The sequence below is a fragment of the Cetorhinus maximus genome, chromosome 24, assembly GCF_964194155.1.
Source record: "Cetorhinus maximus chromosome 24, sCetMax3.hap1.1, whole genome shotgun sequence".
NCBI lineage: Eukaryota > Metazoa > Chordata > Chondrichthyes > Lamniformes > Cetorhinidae > Cetorhinus > Cetorhinus maximus.
In genome coordinates, this window is record NC_135902.1 from 41,463,939 (window position 1) to 41,488,495 (window position 24,557).

A 24,557-nucleotide genomic window follows, 5' to 3' on the forward strand; every position below is an offset into this window, starting at 1 on the left:
AAATAACATCGCTCACCTAGGCCTTGATATTTAAGAGAACAATTTAACTGGCCAACATGAACCCTTAATCAACAACCCAAAATCAGATTATCTCGTTGTTATCATATTACTGTTAGTGGGAGTTTGCCGAACACAAATGAGTTGCCATGTCAGCTACTTTACAAAAGTGATTATACTTCAAAAAGTACTTCATTGGCTGTAAAGTGCTTTGAGATGTCCACTCGTTGTGAAAAATGCTATATAAATGCAATCCTTTCTTTCTTTTCCTTTCCTTTTTTTTATTTAATGCTTCGAAAGGAAATTGTGTAAAAATACTAATAATACACATTCATATAAAAGCAGAAAGAAATGTCATTACTTAATAGAGCAATGAAGAATATGAAGACCAAGTGAGGGAGAAGAATAAGTAAAAATTGAATTAGGTAATTGGGTCAAAGAAGTGGGTGAAAAGAAATATTTTTGAGCTGGCTCTTGAAAGCAGTAAGTTAGGAAGTAAGACAGGGGAATGTCAGGGTGTAGAGATGCTGGTGGTGTAGTGGTAATGTCACTGGACTAGTAATCCAGAGACCTTGGCTAATACTCAGGGGCAAGGGTTCAGATCCCATCATAGCAATTAATTCAATTAATAATCTGGAATTGAAAAGGTAGTGACCATGAAATCATTGTCAATTGTCATAAAAACCCATCTGGATCAATAATGCCCTTTAAGGAAGGAAATCTGCTGTCCTTACCTGGTCTAGCCTACATGTGAATGTGGTTGACTCTTAACTGCCCTTTGAAATAGTGTGGCAGGATGGGCAATGAATGCTGTCCTTGCCGTGATGTCCACATCTCATGAAAGATTTTTTAAAAATAACAGTGGCCCCTAATGGTTGGCTGAAGAAGATGTGAATCGGTATTGGAGATGCTAGGTGTGTGTCTGCTTTGATTTGAAGGGGGAATAAATGGGGCTTGAATGAGGTGATGGAAACCCAGGGCTTTGAGTGAGAAAGGAGATGGAAAGTATATTTTGAATCAGTTGCTTAATCTCCTCAAAGCTGTTCAGAGTTCCATATTCAAGAAACCTGATTAATGAGATATCTCATACTCGAACTATTTAATTTTTTTTGGAACTTGCTTCGGAAATAAAGATTTGTAAGGTTCTGGTTCTGTGTGCAATCGCCTTTCCCAAACAAAATTGCAACAACATAACAACATATCGCTGAAAAAAGACACGTTGTCAAAGCTTTTCGTCTTGCACTCATCAGCACAATTTTGCATGAGAAGAGAGTGCTGATTGGTTGGCAAGTGGACTCTGATTGGTAGAGGCATTGCCACAGAGAATGCACCGGTTAACTGGTGGCTGACAGTTAACTGCCAAGCTTTGTTTAAATTCAAACCAGGCAGGTTGACTCTGATTGGTCAAGGCATTGCCTTGGGAAATGAACCAGAGAATGGCTGTCGCCTATTTTGTTTAGTTGAAAATGATGCACCATGTGCACATACCCTTTCTGTCCGCAAAGGACAGGGCCCTGGGTATTAATATATGGAGCTTCTAGCACACATAAGTTAGCCACACTGCAAGTGGGACTGATAAGCTTAAATTTGCTGTCAGTGTAATTCTTAGTACATTCAGGGCTGTTTAGCAAATATTGTTCAATCGCAGAATCATGTCTAATGTTGGACACTACGTTTTGAGTTTCACAGACATGGGCTGGTTTGGTACAGTCAGTACCTTGCCTGTTGCAAACAGCCAAATGGACATGCTGTTTGACACTATCCGCCAATCGTCGGGACTTACGGCCTACATGCCTAGCATCACCCCGGCAATGAAGTTCATCTTCAAGTGCAAGATGAAAAGCTTCGACAATGTGTGTCTTTTTTCAGCAATACTCAAGATCTACCAAATGACTATTTAACATAAATCGAGTAGATTCCAGTTCTGCCACCAGATAATGTGATATTGCTAGTTGGAAAATGACAGAAATTGAAATTGATTTTAATGATTCAAATATTCTTTGAAATCCAATAGTTGCCTTGGACATGAGACAGCAGGACAATGGTTGGAAATAAAGGAAAATAGCAAAAAGCATCAGAACGCATGTATGAAAATTTCTGATGTTCTGTATTTGGAGCAGTTATCACCTTAGAGATGGATGCAAAGACCTTGGGGGTAAAATTGCATTAGGCCCATTTCCAGGTGCAAAATGTGCACTACACCCCGCCCCCCCCCCCCCCCCCCCCCCAAATTAGGCCTGAAATTGGGCCTTGGGCTTCATCCAATGGTTTTTGAGTGAGCAGCCAGATCCTGTCGAGGCTCCAAGTTTAAATTGATGAATTTCAGGCCAGTGACCTCATTGAGTGAAGTTCTGGGTACTTCCTCATGGAGTGCAAGAGAGAGTCAGACACTGCTTCACACTCCCCTTTGCTCTCTCAACTTCCTGAGGCATTGGCAGGATTGCAAGCAGCTGGGTCATCTGCTGTTTCTCACTGGGACGTTTTTACATACACCATGCACGGGAATGGATCTGACAAGGGGAATAATAACACTTGAATGTGACTGAAATGCATAAAAGTAAAACAGAAAAAATAGTAAACAATATGTAGTTTTTTTTGTGGAATGAATTCGATTACTCTCTCATTGGAAATTAAATTTGCAACTGAGGCATTTTCAAATTAAGTCCTAATGTTGTAAGCTGGGGTTCCCTGTCTCTGGTTAGAAAATTAGACCTGTTGCATAATCCCACACCAGTGTACCTCCTTCAGGGTGATTTAAGTATCAATTCATGGCATCCTCCATTGCTTTATTCCTTCATTATCCTAGCCTAGATTGCTGTTATGACCAAACGGTCATCAAAATGGAAGAAGGACAGTGGAATAGATCTCTTAATAACAAAACAAAGCATTTAAAAAGCAACTATATTTATACTTAGGATGTTGGCATGGTAGTTTCCCTCCAAGCCACTCAACATCCTGACTTGGAAATATATCACCGTTCCTTCACTGTCGTTGGGTCAAAATCCTGGAACTCCCTCCCTAGCAGCACTGTGGGTGTACCTACACCACATGGACTGCAGCAGTTCAAGAAGGCAGCTCACCACCACCTTCTCAAGGGCAATTAGGGATGGGCAATAAATGCTGGCCTAGCCAACGACGCCCACATCCCATGAACGAATCTTTTTCAAAAATGCAGTCTTTCCGCCTCGGTCACTCCCACCAGAAAGAGGTATAGCATCTTCAAAGATGAAACGAATGAATGCGATGGACAAAAGGCATTAGTGACTGTGTTATGAAATGTATCTCAAAGGAACAGTTGTGAAGAGTCTGGCTGGAGCCAGAGGTGGCCATCATGGTGTCCCTTCAGGCAAAAACTCAGTGTGATGAACAAAAAACAGTATTAAACACCTTTGAGAGACAGTTCCTTATAATCAGCATGCTTCCTGAGGAAAAACTGAAAGTATTCCTAATACCAGAAAAACGAATCGACACTACCTTTTGATACATTAATTCTCTTCTGCAGTTCAGAGTTCATTGTTCCCATGATTTTTATGTCAGAAAATCACTTTCGACACTATTATACACAATATATTGGGCAGTAGGAAAAGAACCAGACAAATAAACTTTACTGGAGAAGTTTAACATGGAAAGAAAAAGAATCATTAGGAAAGTCATCTTGAAAGAAGTCGAAAAATGCTAACCCTGTTGGATGCTGAAATGCTCCTTGAGGATTAAAGAGATTAGGTTACAGAGTTTCGGAAAGCAAACAAAAATTGAAATTTATTAACGCTTTCTTGCCTTTTACAACCTGGCTACAACATCTTACACTGTAACTTTAAAAGGATTTCTCACTAGGTTCCATCATTTATCTACTGCAGATCTCATTTATCTTGCTTTTTAAAATATAATCTCTACACTTTGCATCTTGCACGGTTTGATTTTTCCCATTTCCTTCTATCTTAAATAATCTTCTGTATGGTGAGTGGTAAAGTTGTATGCCCATATTTTTTTTTGACTAATATTCGACTTAGTTTACTTATGTTCCCATTTGTTAATTCCACAAATACATGAAGCAGTACAGGTGGAAAAACAGAAGATAGACATTTTGCTTAACATATTAGTAAAAATCCATTGCTAATTTAATTTTCTATCCAACTGGGCTTTTGCTTTATTCCCATATCAATCTTCAATCCCATTTTCACCCTGTGTTTATTGTTTTGTTGTTATCTTTTTCTGTACAAGTGTACAACAGTAGTTTTGTCTTAAACCCTTTAATACCACATCAGATTAAGAAACTGTTTTGCGTGTTCCAGATGCCAATGTGGCAATACTGTACCATAATAATTTTTAATATGCAGCCTATGCAATGTACCCCAGGGAATAACTGAATGCATCAGCTCCATGGGGCTTCATATCACAGAGCTGCTGATTAGCACTTAATCTTCACCACAGGTGTTCGGCTGGGCATCCAGGCTGCCAAACTAGGTCCAAATTACTGTCATAAATCATCCACCTACTACAGAAAATACTTTTCAGGATGAAATGTGTTTCCACACTCTTAACTGGTAGCCAGGGAGCTTCATTTGTCCTGCTCTGATTAGTGATAATTTGCACAGTCAAGCCGACTCAAACTATAACAGCTGGTAGAAAGGTCAGAGGTGGCAGGAGGTTCAATTAGATCACTGCTTCTTGATCCACATGTCCTTGGCTACTAGTGACTTCTCCAGACATCACTGCTTGCTGTTACCTCCCAGATGCCATTGCTTCACTTGAATGCCTTTTACATCCAAATTCAGTGCATAGCTAAAACCTAATCATCCATTTTAAGACCATAAAAATATATAACTCCCCCTCGCTGTAAAGCTACTTTATCTCCTTTAAGTAGGCTTAAAAACTCTTTTTAAGTAATGAAGCTTATTATTTTACCTGTTGCAGGTTAGAAAAAAATGGCATTGAATCTAAAAATTTGATATAAAGATTTTTTTAAAAAAGAGAGCATATAAACAGATACCGATGCAGGGATAAAAATAAAAGGCAAGGCTCCATCATAGTTTTCTCCATAAAAATGTTTTAGGAGTGTGTCACAGAAATTCACATCTTTGAAATAATTGAAAGAAAAGATCGCGATTGGAACAACTGCAGCTGGCTTGTGCAATCGCTATCACTTTCTGTTCCAACCAAATCAAGCCCTGTTTTCCGATTGAAGCATTGCTCAATTAAGGAGAAGCTCTTGACCAAATTTCGGATTTAATAAACTAAAGCTGAGGGCAGAATTTTATGGCTCCGTCGTGGAGTAAAATGTGGCGAGCCATTCAAAAGTCCATTGACTTCAGCGAGACTCTAAAATCACGTCGACGTAAAATTCTGTCCTGCGTTTTAAAGCCAAAGATAACCATTCTTCTATTCCTGCAGAATATGAGTGCTCATTGAAATTGTGCAGATTCAAACTCATAGATTAAAGTTTTGAGTTGAACTGGTCATCACTTGCAATTTTCAAATAAATACATCAGCCATTGTTCATAAGTACTAAAATACATTTGATTTATTGATAATGCACCATACGCATGATCTTATTCATCATTAGACAGAGTATACATGAGGCTTGCCATTTTTTTGCTGTTAAGTTGGTGAACAACAGTGCATTCAATCAGCTGGTGAATATGGATCTTTTTTCATATCTCACTGTTCAGCATAGAAGTATCTCTTCTGTTCTTTCCATGGATATGTATTTAAATCAAGTAATTTTAGAATTGTATTTCAATCGTAACAGTTTTCTTTTATAAGAGTTTTTTTTTTATTGCATGCAGAAATGTGTTTACGGTTTGGTCCAAATGATTTCTTTGCAGTTGACTTGAAGTCAGCATAGGACTGCAGAACAGATTAGTCTATTCAGCCCCTTAAGCCTGTTGTGCCATCTTAGTACTTCATGACTGAACTGTATCTCAACTTCCCTTACCTACCTTTTCTCCATATGTCCTGACACCTTCATCAAACAAAAAGCTAGCAAATCCCAATTTGGAAAATTTCATTCGACTATGAACCCACAACCTTTTGGAGGGCAAGTTCCAGATTTCAGCCACTCTTTGTGTGAATTTTCTTTCCTGATTTCAATTCTAACTTGTCTGACTCAAACTTCAATATTATTCGCCCTTATTCTGAATTCCATAACCACAGCAAAGAGTTGCTCAGTATCCACCTGACTGAATCTCTTCATTTTGAACATTGTAATTGGTTACCCTCAAAGCTTCTAAACACAAGGCAATGCAAAACAAGTTTATGCGAGCTATGCTCATAATTTGCTTTTTTAAGGCCCAGAATCTATCTAGTGAATCTGCACCGTACCCCCTCCGAGGCCAATATAGCTTACCTTCGTAAAGTGAATGCATTACTTCAGATAGGATCTGACCAAAGCTTTGTACAACTGAAGCATTGCTTTCTCACGTATTCTAACTCCCTAGAGATAGAAGTCTAAATTCAATTAGCCTTTTTGATTGCTTTTCCCACCTATGCAACAGCTTTTATTGTATGCATGGTTAGCAATCAATTAGGAAGGCAAATGATATGTTAGCTCTTGTTACATTGGAACATAGGAAATAGGAGCAGGAGTAGGCCATTTGGCCCCTCGAGCCTGCTTTGCCATTCAATTAGATCATGGCTGATCTTCCATCTCAACACCGTTTTCCATCACTATTCCCAGAACCCTTGATGTCTTTAGTATCTAGAGATATAGCCATCTCTGTCTTGAACATACTCAATGACTGAGACACCACAGCTCTCTATGGTAGAGAACTCCAATGATTTACCACCCTTTGAGTGAAGAAATTCCTCTTCATCACATTTCTAAATGGCCTACTTCTTACTCTGATACCGTGTCCCCTGATTCTAGGCCCCCACAGCCAGGGGAAACATCCTTCCTTCATCTACCTTGTTAAGCCCTATAAAAATGTTGCATTTCAAGGAGATCGCCTCTCATTCTTCTAAACTCTAGAGAATACAGGCCCAGTCTCCTCAACCTCTCATCATAGGACTATCCCACCTTCCCAGGAATTAGCCTTCATTGCACTTTCTCTATTGCAAATATATCCTTCCTTAGGTAAGGAGACAAAAACTATACCCAATACACCAAGTATGGTCTCACCAAGGCTAGTACAATTGTAGCAAGGTATCTCTACTCCTGTACTCAAATCCTCTTGCAAAGGGATTGGAGTATATGAGTAAAGAACTCTTACCACAATTATACAGGGCATTGGTGAGACCACACCGGGAATGCTTTGTACAGTTTTGGTCTTCTTACCTGAGGAAAGACATACTTGCCTTATAGGAAGTGCAAGGAACACTGATTCCAAGGTTTGTTCTATGAGGTGAGATTGAGTGATCTCGGCCTACATATCCTGGAGTTCAGAAGGATGAGGTGTAATCTAATTGAAACATTTAAACTCTTAAGGGCCTGACAGGCTAAATGCTGAGAAAATGTTTCCCCTGGCTGGGGAATCTAGAACATGAGATCACAGTCTCAGAATAAGCGGTCGGCCATTTAGGACTGAGGTGAGAGAAATTTCAACACTCTTCAGAAATGTCTCCACCAAAGAGGTGTAGGTGCTCAGTCATTGAGTATATTCAAGACAGAAGTTGATAGACCTTTGGATACTAAGGGAATTAAGGGGTCTAGGAATAGTGTGGAAAGGTGGAGGGAGGTTGTAGATAAGCCATGACCTTGCTGAGTGGCAGTGTTGGCTTGAAGGGCCAAATGGCCTATTTTTATGGATATCTAAATCCTTGTATCCCTCCACACCTCCTAGCCTCTCTCCATGAAGAATGTATTCTGATTTGTCTTTGATAGACCCAAAGTAGAAGAACAGATTGAACTTCATCTGTCATAGTTTTGCGCACAGGAGATCATGGAAAATGCCTATTTTAGATTCACAGCCCAGTGTAATGTAATGTAAAGTTATCAGGAAAATATAAGATAGTGGACTTTTGTCTTTCTGAAATAATCAGGATGTGAACTATCAAGTTGTCAATTCCGTAAGGTAAAAAAAACCCATCATTTGTGGAAAGCACACCAGATCTTTCCTATTGCATTCTCCAATCAGGTCCATCCAGTTTATGACTATAAGTATGGTTGACCTAAGTGTTAATATGGGTGGAGTTCTGTAACATGTAGCTATTTCTAGTGCATAATACATCTGGAATATGAGGTGCTCACCTAAAAGAGGTGGTGACTTCATTTATTAAACTGTTGATAGGAACATTGGAATTTCTAGCCTGGCTTTTCGGAAGTCTCAAATGATACATACAGCTATCATTTGAGTCTGCTAAAAGCAAGACTAGAAATTGCAACTCATTTTAAGGTTGGAATTGTTAAAATTTGAGCTGGGTGAAGACGTTTGAAGTTTGAAATTGAGCCTGTAGCCAAGCTACTGAACATTTGCGATGCTTCTAAAGTCACTGAAAAACAACATTTAAACGTTCCAAAAGGTCAACACGTGGGCAACCATAGGCATTTTCCATCTTTATTTTTGAGATGAATTAACCAGCCTATTACAACCAAAACTTAATTGTTTTATGCCTTCCAATAATATTCCTAATTAAACAAGAAGTACACACATTAATTATAAGAGTAGTTCATTCATAATAGGATAATAATATCTTAACACTGTCATTTTGTTTTTAAATTTACTATTCTCAATTCAACATATTCAGCATTATATTGAGGTAAAGATCAGCATTTTAGCCAAGTTGCATTGAACGTTAGTTGCCATATACACTTTCAAGCATTTGTCATGCAGCCATAGGCACGCACATGGAAGCAAAATCTGGTGATAGGAAACTATTTGGGTCTAAACAACTAATTTTAAAGCTGTGCTGATTTCATACAAAAGTTTAACTCATTTTTTTGTTTGGGGAAGAAACAATGAGAAAGGCTAGGGTCTTTTTCATCGTGTTGACACTGTGATGCACAAATGAAGCAATACACATGGGGTGATTAATAATATTTCCTGATGTGCATGTAAACAAGTGCAAACAAGAATTTTTCAGTATAAAAGATATAGTTCTAGTTGCTGTTTGTTCTACCGATGAACTCATTGTTAACTCCTGGTATAGGATTTGTCTTTTGTGGTTGGCGCTGAGTGATATTATTTACAGTAGGTATATCAAAGAATCCAGAGCTGGTGTCTCACTAAATTTTATGCTTGGGTGCAAGTTAATATAGGCCAGGAATTCCTGGTCAGCGAGCGGGAGGCAGGGACCGCTTACTGACGTGTAAAATGATGCAGAATGACGTTGGGCGGAACTCCTGACGTCACCCTGCCTCATTTCAATTTTCAAGTCGGTAGGGGCTCAGCCGAATTAGTTGTGTGCCCGCTGACCTGTCAATGGCCTATTGAGGCCATTGACAAAGTACTTAACCTAATTAATGGACCTGCCCGTCCAACCTTATGGTTGGCGGGCAGGCCGGGAGCCCTGGTGGACTTCAGAGAAAGCATGAAACCTCATCCACGGGCGGGATGAGGTTTCATGTAGGTTTTTAAAAATTTAATAAAAGTGTAACTAAACGTGATGGACATGTCCCAACTCATGTGACAATATCACATGAGGGGACAGGTCAGGGAATTTTTTTTTTCTATTTTTAACATTTTTTAATGTGGTGCTGATCTCCCTCAGGGAGATGAGTGCTCTCTTTCGCGCGCATGTGCGAAAGAGCACACTCTCGGCTCAGGGAATCCCCCTCCGCCTGCACAGGGAGTGCATAGTGCTCGCCCATGTAGAATAGCAGCACCCCCCCCGATCAGGGGCGTCGATCGGAGGCGCGCCTCCATGCACCCACTCTTAAACTTTCCCCCTGACAGGCGGAAAATTCTGCCCATAGCGTGTGATAAAAGTGGATAAAAATACTTTATGTTATGGGTATGAATGGGTTCTTGACTTGGGTATGATGACCCAGATCTTCCGGACTCCAGATGGTCGTACCCTAGAGGTACCCCGGAAGATGCACTGGGGAACCCCTTGGAAGTCTCAAAGCAAGACTCTGTGGGAATTGCCTGGGCAGCTACAACTTCTGTTGGGCAATTTCCCTGCATCTGGAGCCCTCCGAAACTCTGAGTTTGAGCCAGAGACTCTGGGTTGTTCTGACTCACTTACCAGAATAGTTACCAAGGAAAGGTTAGAAGGATTAAAACCAGTTCTAATTCTTGGGTAACTATACTGCTGACCTCCTGACACCCCATTGGATCACCCCTCCAACCCTCTGACCAGCCACCATCCCTCGACTAGCCCCCAACCACCCCCCCAATCCTCATCTTCGCCCCAATCCCCGAGCAATGTGCAATTACCGCTCCACCCCCTGACTACTGTCCCGACCACCCCCCAATCTCCCCCACCCACAACCCAGCCTACCCCCTCCCCCGCTCACCTTACATACTTACCTTCTCTCTATAGCTTCTCAAAGCGGCTTTGGGATATTTGAATTTAGTGGAATATGACAGCTAGTGCTGTAAAAGGCGGGTGTTGCTTGGCTTCCCCCGACCCTCCTGCACTACCAAAGGAAGGACTTCCAAACCGGCACGCTCAAGGTTTCGCAGGAGGCCCGGTTCGGAAGTCCGGATGAGTAACTCTGGCGCAAGGTAAGTAAGTAGGACCGGATTAGCAATCCGACGGTGATTGCTACTCCTCAGAAGATTTGGCTTGAGGATTCTTAGCAAAAGGAAATGTTATCGTCCATTGCCGCAAATGTCATGTTCTGAACAAAAAAAGCCTTTGATCTCTGAGTTACTTTGATTTATTTGTGTTGAGAAATCATTGGGAAATCAATTCATAAATCAGTGAAAAGTGAATCCAAACTTATAATTTTTTTCCTCTTGCACTCCCAATGTAGCTGATACCGAACTAAGAAAAATTACTCACAAACCTTCAAGCAATTTCTGATGCCCGAAAGTAATTTGTTGCACACAGATGAAGAAATAAACCCTCAAAGCTTGCAGTAGCAGAAAGGTAAAGGATTTATTGTTACAAAGAACCGTATTAATAACTGTGCTGTGTATAAAGCTGAGAATCTTGGCAAACACTAAAATCAAACTGACAGAACACCCAGGTTAATTAGCAAGTTCAAAAACTTTGGGATGTGTTAGAAGGCAAATGCAACCGTGTCATCTCAGATACTGAATGGGAGCTATGACAGCAGGATACAATTAATAATTAGGAAAGGAGATTGCTACAATATGGTTGGGTAATTCTAAAATCCATATTATGATTCTTTCAATATGTACAACTAATACGCATATCAGTCCAGCTTCATTTAACTCTTTGAATCCAGTTCTTCCAATATCCAGCTAGTCCCATGGTTGCTTGTTTCCGTAATGGAAATAGCTGAACTTGTGCCTAAGTTATGCCAAAATGCTGGTACCAAAATTGTGCAGTGACATCATGACGTTAATGTGAATGTCACATTCCTATTCACTAACCCATTTCTAATGAGATCATCAAAGTAGACATTTCAAGTACTGAAGGAGTAATGTGCATAAAACTAGTGTAGGACAACATAACATCATGTATACATTGAATACGTATCCTATCACAGCTTCATAGTATTGTTAAGAGTTAGAAAAAAACACATCATGCTTGCATAGCCAGTCACATAACTGACAAATCTAACAGGGTAAATTTTTGACTTTGCAGCCTGGGGTTTCAGCATCACTTGGGTGTAACATCGTGAGAGAAACCTGGGGGGAGGGGGTGGAATTTAATCCAGCCCTTCCCAACAGGAACCATGACGACCAGTTAGCACTAGTTACTAGCACCAGTTTCCCGGCAGTAGCAAAAGCTCCCCCGATTAAGTTGGAGGGCAGAGAGACTGATGTGGGATTCCTGGCCGCTGACAGTGGGAAGTCAATGAAGCTCATTAATGAGCCAATTCACACCCATTATCCAGAAACTCATTGCAATTCTGTGGTGACTCCGGGCCCTTGTTATCAGGTACTTTTTTGTTATCAGGTACTTTCGGGCTGGATTTTCATGGAGTTGGAGTTGGCTCCATTCCCAGCGTCCCTCAATTTACACCAGTGCAGGTTAAAGATGCAGGCTGGTTGAGCCCACAACCTGCACTCCTAGCTTTGCTGGCTCCATTGTATGGGTAGGCCTCTCCAAGCACTCCACAATTTCGTGGAGTTGGGAAAACTGTTAAAGGACTCGTGGCTCACAGCACCTCAGAGATGTTGTGAACCATAGTCTGGATGAGGGAATCTTTTGAAAGGTAAATTCAAAAGGTCTTACCCATGACCACATTGCAAAGCTTTGCCCTCCACATACTCCCCATGGCCGCTCATGCCCTCCTTTCCAAGCAATGTTCCTGCACCCCCTAATGACCCCTCATACCCTCCATGCCAAGCTATGGAATTTCTATGCCTATTCACCCATTATACACTAAACAGAACAATGAACCCTGTAGTCACAATAGGATGTGTTTAAAAAAAACTTGAAAAAAGTCATTCATTCATAATTTCCACTTTCTTTAAAAAAACTCCTTTCACTACAGCACAATAAAAATGTCAATAATCCAGACCCTTTAAAGATATAAAAGATATAAAAAGATATTAAAATATTAGAAACTGCAAGCATTTGAATCCTCTATCTTGTGTAAATAACCATTGTGCAATTGACAGAATAGATCAGAGAACAAAACTTGTCAATCAAGCAATGTTTTCCCTGGGGCACAGCTGTTTCAACATTGGAATAGATGTTTGGGCTCTCAGCCAAGAATGCATAATGAGGAAGCTCTGACTGCAGAGGTTTTGTGATCATATTATCCTCCCCAGCAGATTTTTCCTTCTGTGCTGCGTCCTGACAATGCTTAAAGCCAAAGCAGTAAAAACAAAGCTACCCCAATCTTTCCACAGCAGTAAATGCCTTTTGCACTCCCGCCCTCCTTGGGTGGGGTGGGGGGTGCCCAGAACATTCCTGGTTAGCCTTCCTACCACCCTCCCCAACCTGGGCCTAGGCCAACCATCCTTGCCATTATTGAGGCCCTTACATGGGCAATTAATGACCACTTAAGGGCCATTCCCCACCTGACCTCACTTTTGAGGCAGGCAGGAGGAGTTCAGGAACTGTGGGGAAGCCCAGAAAATGACCCTGCTCAGGCCTTGGGTGCCTCCTTCAACAGCCTCCGTTCCACATCAGGTGCCCTCGCCCCACAAGCTCTCCCTCCCCCCACTGCCGGGTGTTCCCTCCACCACTGGCCTCTCCATCAAGGCCTCCACCTTGGGTCTCACCTGTTTTTCCTGGCATCAGACCCCAGGTATTCACCTCATTCTGGACTCCAGGACTTAGAATCTGGGGACTGCTTGAAGTCCCAATCTTGGCCATTACGCCAATGCTGCTGCTGGGTCTACAGAACTGCCTGTCAATCAAATTGGCTGGCAACTTTGTGAGGCGGGACTTTCTCCCAAGTAAAGGACAGAAGATCTGTATCCTGCCAAATAACACTCCTTGGAGCATTATTTGCTACCCCACAGCTACTTATCGGCGGGAATGCGTTCCCCACTGACTCTTTCGTTGGCAGCCCCAACATCAGAAGAACCCTGCCCCTGCTTTGTTAATCTCACTCTGATATTTTCTTTGTGGGAGTTCCTCCAGTCTTCCACTATAACACTGATGGACCTCTTTGGAAAATATCAGGGACCTGATTGGTCCAGGTCAATGCTGTTTCACGATATTCCAGCGCGCCTTCTAAGGGGCAGAAGCTTTTCACGCCCGTGAGGGCAAATATCGTCAGTAGGCCATATACAGGGATAGGGACTTCCTACATCAGGAGTTCCTATTTCTCTGACTGCTGGGGGCTGGTGTGCTGAATGAGCTGATGGGCGAAAATTCACCTTCATAGTCATAGGTAAAAGCTCGTGGCCCCAAACCCAGCTCCAGATATAAACCACTTAACATTTGCTTTTTACCAACAAGAAGTTTCTTCCAAGTGTATCATGTTTTCTGAATGGTTTACCTTTATTCAAACAGTAAATGATACGTCAGTACAAAGACACTGTAAATGGACGTACACATTGGATAGTAGCACCTGCTGTAGAAGCCCAGTCAAAATCAGGAATAATCCATGTGGGGTAATCACAGGGTCCAGCCTGTCATGTACCACTCCATCACAATTTAAAAATAAATATTACTGCATTGTTCACACTTTATCATCAACATACACATTTTTGCAAGTTCAGTTTGTGCGGGAGAGAGAACCCACTTGCAGCCTTTCTTGGTTTGTCTTTCTTGGCATTGTGCCGTGATGTCAGTTGGTCAGAACGGCCAAGATGCTGTAGTGGAATCCTTCTTTATATTCAACATTGTTCCAATTTAACAAAACATACACCTATCTTTTACAGAAAGCTCCAGTTTGAAATGTGTGACAGAATCGTTAAATACTTCACAGTTGTTTGCTTTTTATCTTGCAGACTCCAGTACACCCAGCAGCTGTACACTTCCTTTACTGTTATTCCAGCCAGCTGCATACTTTCTACTTAATATCTGAATCTATGATGCCATTGCACAGCCAGCAGCTCTCAAACAGCTGCAGGTTGCTGAATCATTAGCCACTTTTGAGGGCTTCCTGCCAAAAAATGAGCAACGCATTGTAAAAGGAAAGACTCAGTCCTGTCTGAGAAGCTGTACAGCATTTTTGGACAGTAGCTGGTGCACATTTAATGGGATTAGGGTGTAAGGTCTCCATCTTAGCTGCTTGCTTAGAGGAAGGGGTGTATGGCAAAAGCTTAGAAGCTTGGCTCCTACTCACATAGAAGTTAAGCCAAGACTTCAATCATTTTAAACCATCTCTTTTTAATGCTTTCAATGTGTTACAAACTTACATCATTAATTTTATTGTGTACCGCTATGTTTTTAACAGAGGTGTCTAAATCTTAACTAACATGAGAAGTATTTTCCCTAAGAGTACTGACGCTAAGTAGTGGGGAGTACTCACATATGATCTCAAACTGCTCTTTTTGACTAAATAATATGGTGGCATAGTGGTATTGCCACTGGCCTGGTAATCCAGCAAGTCAGGGTAATGCTCTGGGAACCTGGGTTCAAATCTCACCACAGCAGATGGGGGAATTTGAATTCAGTAAAAGTCTGGAATTAAAAGTCAAATGATGAGCATTAAGCCATTGTCAGTTGTTGTAATGCCCTTTAGGGAAGGAAATGGACTGGCCTACCTGTGACTCCAATGTGGTTGACTCTTAAATGCCCTCTAAACAAGGGCAATTAGGGATGGGCAATAAATGCCTACATCCCATGAACAAATTGAAGTATAATAGATATTATATTTAAGTCCTAAACATGTTGAAAAGATATGTTTTACATACTGATTTTTTTGAGAAGGTGGTGGTGAGCTGCCTTCTTGGACCACTGTGGACCATGTGGTGTAGCTACACCCATGATGCTTGTTTGCTGTAGCAGTATTGATATAATGGCTTACTAGGACATTTCAGAGGGCAGTTAAGAGTCAACCGCATTATTGTAGATCTGGAGTCACGTGTAGACCAGACCAAGGAAGGATGACAGATTTCCTCCAATGAAGGATAGTAGTGAACCAGGTTGTTTTTCATATGACAATCTGGTAGCTTCATGATCACTATTACTGAGACTGGCATTTTATTCCAGATTGACTGATTAAGTGAAAGTAAATGCCTGCAGCTGCTGTTATAGGATTTGAATATTAGGCAGGCCTCTGGAATACTCATCCCGTAATATTATCACCACACTACTGTCTCCATAAACAATTACTATAACATTGATCCTAAAATGCATGAGAATGCTCTCATGAAGGGGTACTGCATGTTGTACATCTAGTATGAAGATGGCAATACAGGAAGTGCTGTTAAAATTTTGTTGGTTGTTTTCGAATTGATGGTGGATTACATTGTACATGGTATTTGTGGCACAGAAGCAGGCCATTCAGCCCAATAGGTCCATTCCAGTGTTTGTGCTCCAGACAAGCCTCCTCCCACCCTTCTTTATCTAACCCCATCAACATATCCCTTTATTCTTTGCTCCCTCATGTGTTTATCTTGTTGAGCAGAATTTGGTAATAATTTGCATGCTCCAATCCACAAGTTTAAAACATATTGATGTACTACTATAGGGTTAGCATAAAACTTGTTCTCTTGTACTGTTGAGACTGTCACAGGATCACGACTGACATCATCAGGAACAGCGCAGCAACACGAATAATCAGTGCTGGAAAGTCTTGTATTTTTGCCTGGCTGTTTCACAAATTCAGGAGCAATTATCTTCTGTCAAGGAGATAATATAATCTTGCAATGCCAAGTGGTCAAGTTGGATAGCCTTTGATCTTTCTTTCCATGATTTAGAAACATTCCGTAGTTTTACAGATTTTATTTTCTGTTTAATAACATGCATCTCTTAAAACCTGTTAGACTCATTTTGGCAGATATTACATGACAACAGATAGTTTGAAAACTAGAAAAGGTCTTTGCGTGTGTGCGAGACTCTTCTAATCTTAGTGTACTGCAAGTTACTGATTTGAACTGTAAGTGCGGAAGCCTTCTGAATAATTGCAGTTGAGAAATATTGGCCCTAATGTATCTCTTGAGGTGCTTTTGGTGAGGGATCCGGGGAAGTGGAATCATTAAGCTGCAGGCCATTTTTAAAAATTTTATCTAACTTTCCTTTCCGGCAACCAGCTTGATTGGCTGACTGCATGTTGGACAGGAAATCCTGCAGCAGAAGGATGTAGTGGCATGACAGGGAAGGAGCAATCGCTTTTGAGATTCTAGTGGAGTGGGAAGCAAGAGACATCATTGGGGGAAGATGGTGGTTGGGGTCATACAACATGGTTAAGTGAGAGCAGGTAATGGTGAGAACTCCGATTATGGGGTGGGATGAAGTTGGTGGCTTGGGTTAGAATGCGATTGAGAGGATGTAGACAATCCTGGTTGTGGTCAGATCATAGGGGAGGAGGAGTTTTATAGATAACCTTGCTCCTCCTGGCCCACAAGCAGTGCCGTAAAGGTGCTTACCTTATGGTTCCTGTCCTTCTTGCCTTCTTTTACCTGTTGGGTTTCCTGGTGTCTGGGCAAGTCAACTGACTGTGGTTAGAAATAGAAACAATGATAAAATGCAAGGGAATTGGTGTCTTGCACCTTGTCCCACCTCTGCTAAAACTGGAAGTGGGTGGGCTCCTGTTTTGGATTGTTTTACTTTTTGCCATCCCGCCTACAATATAAGAGTCTGGCACATAGAGGGTTAATGTGGGACTGAATACAGTACCGTCCACACAGTGATGTAAGAGAACATGTGTCCTGCACATCGGGGTCAGTGTAGTGTTGGACAGAGCCATGGAGACAGCTCTTGTTTGGACCCTTATTGCTTACTGTTGAACTACCTAAGAGCATGATTACCTTAATAAGACCTACTGAATTACACCCAACACCTTATAACATGGTGGCTGTGAATGGAACAGCGCAAAACCTCGTAAAGACTGCAGAAGGACATTAAAATCCTGAAGAACTGAAAGAAAAATCAAAGAAGTATTCTGACCTGAAGAAATGCTCAAGAAGTGAAGGCGTAGAAGGAATTGCCAGAGAAAGGCTCCAAAGAAAGGCTTGGAAGCTGAAGGCAGAAATTAAATTCCTCACTGCAACAGGAGACTCCACTGAAATCCAGCTTCAATACCCAGAGTGTGCAGAGTCAGCAGACCTAGCAGAGGTAATATAAAAAAAGTTAAATTCCTGGATAATACAAGTGCTGAAAAAAAAATTAAATACTATAGTGGTCAGAAATTGCTGTTTAAATCACAGTCTGAGAAACCTGGTTCCCGAACCAACATGTTATGGCCAAACTCGCTCCAAACAAAGAAAAATAAAATTAATTAAAAATTAATCGTGACTGAGGAGGCAGCTCTAAAAACCTGGCAAAAGCCGGAATTCAACACTTCCAAGATCCGAGAACATTGCACTAAAGCAGGGAGACTCTAACCATTTGATCCAATCAGCCATTGTTGAAAAAACTTAAATACTAAGATCACAAATACCACTACTGCAGGAGCTTGCCAAAACCAGCGAGCGCGGGAAAATGCTTTGTGAAGAAGCGTACGGCAGCAGCATCTTGGTTTTCGGAAACCTCTTAAAGCTGAACCTACAGTTTAAAAATTTTTAACCATGGATCAGAAATCCACTCAGACTATTTTGGACTCATGCAAGGGCCAAACTGACACAAAATTGGGCTTCTGGATGAGAAAATTTTTAAGTTATGGAGTAAATCAGGTCCAAGTAGGAAATCAGAAGAAGTCCAGATTAATATGTTTTTATACTTATTCAGTGAATCTGCTGATGAAGTAATCCTAATGCAATGCATGGATGAAGCTTCAGCCAGCTTCGATGAAATATTAAAAGCCTTTGACAAATACTTTAACCTGCAAGTTGTAGAGTGCAAAGAGCTTAAAAAGAGGGATAGAAAACCCCCTAGAAAAGCAATGAAAAGGCTAAAGATACTACCAAACAAACCACATGAAAGAACCAGAGAGGCAGGGAAACTTCTGGAAGTCTTAAAGACAAATATTTTTGAAAATGCCAGCACATTACCTGAGCTGCAGCAGCAGGTGACAGTGCTAAGTGGTTGACTAGGGGAAAGCTGTGGATCATTCCACACTACGAGTAGATAATGAAGCCATGTACAGCACCATTACAGAACTGGAACAAGTTAAGACTTCACCAAAGGCAGACAAGGTCATAGCTCTGCAGCAGGCAGAGAAAGAAAAGGCAGAAGTAAGATTGGAAAATGTTTGTATCAAAGCTGAACTGGAAGGTTTGAAACACAACATTCAAGCTGACGATGTATTTTTGGAAACACATGATAAACTAAGGTCTTCAATGAACCAAACTGTTCAAGACCTGAACAAACAAATTTCTGATGTGTCACAAAGGTACAAGGAGCCTTTGAAAGAAACAAAAAGGTTGAGGGTTGCAAAAAAATTTGTTGATCCATCAGAACAGTTGCTTAAAAGCAGACTTAACAACCAAAACTAATGAAATTCTTGAACTTTGTTCTAATCAGAACAACATGCAGGGTGAGATGTGCAGTACGGAAGAGCAAATATAGTCTTTAAAAGGAGAAAAGGAAAATTCAAAGAAGCAGATTGAAGATCTAACAAATGAATTGAAAGAGTCTAAGGAGCAGTTGGTGACCATGGAAGAAAGATTCCGAAAGGAACTGAATACTTAGGCAAAGTTGTTAAACTTATGGAAGCGATCTGCAGATAACTCTGAAACAAAGACAACTGAACTTCCCAGAGTAATTGTGGAGCTGAATGAAAAGATTTGTAAGCTTGAAAAACAACTGGAAAATAAGAGAGTAACCAAACATTTGGGTACATTCATGAAGCAAGTGGGAATGAAATTCCAGTTTTGAAACGTCAATTTCACCGTCCATTTCAGCGAGCCACATGAAGGAAGAAAAATAAATCACACTGTACAGACAAGCTGAGAGTTTGTTCTCCCTGTAAAGAATGTGATAAATCAATGACCATCCATAACAAAAGATAGGAATCAATAAAGAGCGAGTCAATGCCAAGGAATGGAAAATGATGTAAAGACACCGAGATCCAATTCAACAAAGCTTACGTGCAGCGACAGAGCCTACCACTCCTACAATAGTGGTGGGAACAAGATAGGGAAGGGTTATAAGGCCTTCAGACCACCTAATCCTATGAACTCAGAGACTTGGGGGGAAGATGGGAATGTAGTATTGATGTAAATACGTGGGATAAACTGTGATAAAGGCTTGGGGGAATGTGTAGTATAAGGGTCTGGCTCATAAAGGGTTAACTTGGGACTGAGTACAGGACTGCCCACACAGTGATGTAGCAGAACACATGACCCACACCTAGTAGTCAGTGTGGTGTTGGACAGCTCCTAGCTTGGACCTTTACTGTGCCTATTTCTTTTCTAATAGTTAATAGATACTTACTGTTGAACTATGTAAGACTACAAATACCTTAATAAGACCTACTGAACTATGCCCAACACCTTACAACACCGCCCCAACCAAACTCATCCATTTTTGGGGGTTAAAATTGCCTCCACTCTTTCTATACATTTTCTGAATGATATGTTAGAATAATCAGCTGTTTAAAAAAATTGAAAGACATTTTTGCTAGTTATGTAGTGGAAAATATGCTCATATTTAGAAGAGACTTTTCAATATTGGTGGTCGCTGATATAAAATTTTAAAAAACAGGCCCTTTATATTGTTACACACAGGTTGCCATAGACTGAGAAATGATATCTGACATGAGCCTGGATTTTGTAGCGGTACTGATGGTGAAACTGTCAGTCATTCATAACCTACAGATCCCTAAAACTTTTGTCTGTCTTCATTAATCCATTGATGCTGACAGCAATTTCGAGAGTCCACCCAAGCACAAAATTATGTGGAACACCAGAAGTTGCTGTCAGTGATTCAGTGCTCCTCTAGAGGGCGTGCTATTGAGGCACCACTGTCTCAGCCCTGCACCTCTCAAACGCACACTCGCGCAAACACACATAATTGAATTGACAAGAAATCCCACTTATTCTCTGTTAGTCTCACTGAAAAAAATTACAGCTTGTTGAGTGAGGTGTGATTGGGTTTTTAATTACATACTAACTTCATAATTACTGCTAAACACCCTCACTGGTCCTGTAAATCTAATTTTATATTTATGGAGTGTCAAATTTCTCCATTTTGAAAAATGTTCCACATTCCTTTAAAATATTTTCTAAGTTCGCTTGTTTTTATTTTAGTGTCTATCTTAATCCAATGATAATTCATTTAGATTGCTATCTGAAATTTTAAATTAAAGATAAAGGCATTCAGCGCATTTAACTTCCTGGTTTGCTGCCTCTGAGAATACTTCAATGTGACTGGTTGCCTTGTCCTGCTTGTTGACATCACTGCCGTTGGATAACTGGAGATCCCTTTGACTTGGTGCCAGATTTAAGCTGCTGTTGAGGAAGGGGAAATTCACATTACAGAAATTGCTAGGCCTTTGTGACAGCTTTCTTTGAGGTCAGAAGCGAGCACAGTCACCTGTGCTGACCACAAAATCTGAACATATAACAGTCATAATTTCAAAAACTTCCTTGATAGTATTTGTTGAACACACAAAGAAATTGTTGCATTATTGGTGTAGAACTGCAACTACATTCTTCAAGAATTTGCACAATATTACCTCATTCCTCTGGAGAAATTTATTATTCATATCTTTGATTAGCAGGGGAAGACAGTGCCCAGTGAGACAAACATCGTGTTTTATCTATTTCCAACTCAGAACAAGTAAATGATGCAAGTAAATGTTGTCAAGTTTTTTTTAAGGTATTTACATCGAATGAGTATGCTATTTGAAGGGATTGTTTATAATCACTACCTTTGGGGTTGACACCAGATAATCTAATGCGGGTCAAATTTGAGTTGCTGGTTTATTTATTGAATGTTGGCCATCCCTGGGCTGGTGGTCTTCAAGTCAGAGTTCATAATGTGATGGCTTTGGCGTGTATGATCTGATATTCCCAGTCAAGTGCAATTTTTCAGTGCTTTGGAGTCTGTTTCATGAATAACAGCAATGCCAAATGAAACCTTTAACAGAGGCTCACATGAATTTGATTGAATGCCCATTGATCTGTTTATAATGCAGAAGCAGGATGTTGCCTCCAAACTTAAAGTGTTGTCTAAGGTTTCCTCAAGAATTAAACCTATATGCCCATCAGACTCTTTACTTTGATAGACTGGTCTTCTTAACATTAGGGAAATACTCTTCCTTCAAATATCATGGACTTTCAGGCCCATGATTATGCTTGGCAAAGTACTGCAGTGGTATGTGCCATTGCCTTCTGAAGTATGGCTGGCCAGAAAACTCTCACTCTTACTGCTATCAGGTATATTGGAAGGATTTACAGGCTGATAATCAACCTGTTTGGCCACATTATGAATGCATGTTCTATGGCTGTCCAGTCCTCAAGTGGGACTTGAACCTAGAGCTTCTGGCTTAGAGGTAAGGATGCTATCACTTTGCCACAAGACTCCCTTGGGGGCTTGGAATGAAATATATGATTAAATACTGCATAAAGGAATGCAAACCCCTTTGAACTGCATTTAATTTTCAGAGAAAAATATATTAACATAGATTAAATGGTGGGCCATTGGTTTACACAGACAGAATAAATCAAATCGACTTTTCAACTTGGCATTTTAGAATTTTTACCAAAAGTTTTAGGGATCTGTAGGTTATATTTTTAAATTAAAATGAGCGAGGCATGAATTTGTGCCATTGTAGATTCTACTCACTCTCCCCTCTGAGGGAGACAGCCAACCAAAGGTCAAACTTCCAGTTAGATAAAGCTGTGTAAAATTACTCTTCATGCCCTGAAGGTAGGCAGCATATTTGTCCAACCTTACAGCCTTCGCAATTCAAATTTGACCCAACCACCTTTCATAGAAGATACATTAGTGGTGCCAGCAGTATAGAAACTATCATATTCTGTGTAATGTTTCACCATCTAGATCTGTCCTTATCATTATAACCTTTAATCTAGTTTCAAACTAATGTACATCCAACTCTTCTGAAGTTATTAATTGTAGCATTCATTGCTTTTGATGGAAGTCAGTGGAAAGATTAGACTAATTTCTTGTCTTGCTGCAGGGTTGTTAATTTTGTGCATGTGTCCTTGGTTCTTTGATTACAGTCTAAATATAATAGGCTGCTTACATCAACATAATCCATAGTCCTCATCATTTTGAAAGCTGTCATTACATTTCACCACAGCTCTTTCTTTTAGTGAAAACAAATTGAGTTCCATTTATATCTTCATCAATTAGAGCCCTAAAATCTATTGATGTCGCTGTCTTCATTGCCTGTTGACAGGATATGTTTCTTTCTTTGAGTATTTTGGCCTAATTAAGGGGCACATCTAGAATTCTCATTTCCGCCTTTCACACCTTAAAAAAAAGTCCCGCCTAGTATTGGACAAATATCAAGAAATGATCTACATATATACTGATTGAGACTGACTTGGATGAGGTTGAATCACGACAGGCCAGTTTACAAAGATCTCCCAGTGTGCTTTCCCAGCTGCGTGCCCACTTGTGAGCCCTGAGTTTATGCTTGACTGCGCACACGCAATTCAAGTGTCCCAACCACCATTCCATTGCATGCTCTCAGGCTCAACCACTTATCAGCCTTGGCTCATTAGTAGCACTTTGGTTTCTAAGTTGGAATGTTTTAGGTTCAAGCCCCACTGACGTGAGTATGTAATCCAGGCTGACACCTCAGTGCAGTACTGAGGGAGTGCTGCATTATTAGAGGCGCCAGCCTTCAGGTGAGATGTTAAATCAAACTCCTGTCTGCCGACTGAGGTGGATGTATAATATCCAGTGGTATGATTTGGAGAAGAATAGGGGAGTTCTCCTCCTGCCCTAGCCAACATTTATTCATTAAGCAACACCAACAAATAAGTAGATTATCTGGTAATTTATCTCATTGCTGTTAGTGTGCTTGTGGGATTTTTCTAAACATAAACTGGGCTTCCTACATTTCAACAGTGACAACACTTCGAAAGTCACTCCTTGACTCTGAAGAACTTTGAGACATTCTGAGGCCCTGAAAATGGCTACAAATTCAAGTTCTTTAATCCCTCCCTTTAATTCAAAATGACTCAGTTCAATTCTCTGAGAATTAATGTTTTTAGCTCTAAATGCATGTTTTTCCTTGGTTGCTTATGTACCTATGTTACTCAAGTTCCAGGATGATTCAAATTGTTTTAATGCAAAAATTGACTGGATTATCAGAAACTGATTGTATAAAATCTAACACGATTTCAGTAACTTGGGTTTTAACATTTTCAGTTTGCAGTTAACTACTGAGGGTGGAATGATGGCGCAGTGATTAGCGCTGCTGCCTCACATTCGATCGTGACTTTGGGTGTCTGTTTGTGTGGAGTTTGCATGTTCTCCCCGTGTCTGCTTGGGTTTCCTCCGGGCGACCTCGTTTCCTTCCACCTTCCAAAGATGTGCTGATTAAGTGGCTTGGCTACAGTAAGTTGCCCCCTAGCATGAGTGTGATGGACTGGTGTCCTGTCCTGGGTGTGCTGCACCTATTGCCTGCCATTGATAGGCTCCGACTCTCCGTGATCCAGAATCAGATGAAGCAGTTATGGAAAAGTGAGTGAGTCCCCCTGTAAAATCCACCCCATTAATCCGTTTACTTTAAATGCATTAAAATGGCTGCTAAGATAGTGGAGCAAGGAATTTTAAGAGTTTATCTGCTCGTATCCGATGGCGTACACAGGATCACAGGATCATAATTTGATATGTGCTTATTTATTATATATTTGCAATAAAATATAAAATGCTATAGTTTAAACATGTTTATTTTATAAATTAGATCAGAATCTTTGTTTAAGAATTTTGTAGCAAGCTTCAAATCTATCACATGTGCACAATGATGGATAAATTGCAATGATAAATCTGCACCATTGTGTCTTTGCAGTATGAAACTAAACCATGCAGCCCAAGAAGGTCCCATGAATTGATCT

General features: G+C 40.6%; 1 long non-coding RNA gene across 1 annotated transcript in view; it reads left to right on the top strand.

The window, feature by feature from the left end:
- Window positions 1-10,865: 10,865 nt before the first annotated feature.
- The window catches only part of LOC144699835 (uncharacterized), a 42,817-nt gene continuing 29,125 nt past the window's right edge, over window positions 10,866-24,557 (top strand). Inside the window, exon 1 of the long non-coding RNA XR_013580637.1 lies at window positions 10,866-10,968. This is a non-coding gene — a long non-coding RNA (uncharacterized LOC144699835). The remainder of the gene's footprint in view (window positions 10,969-24,557) is intronic.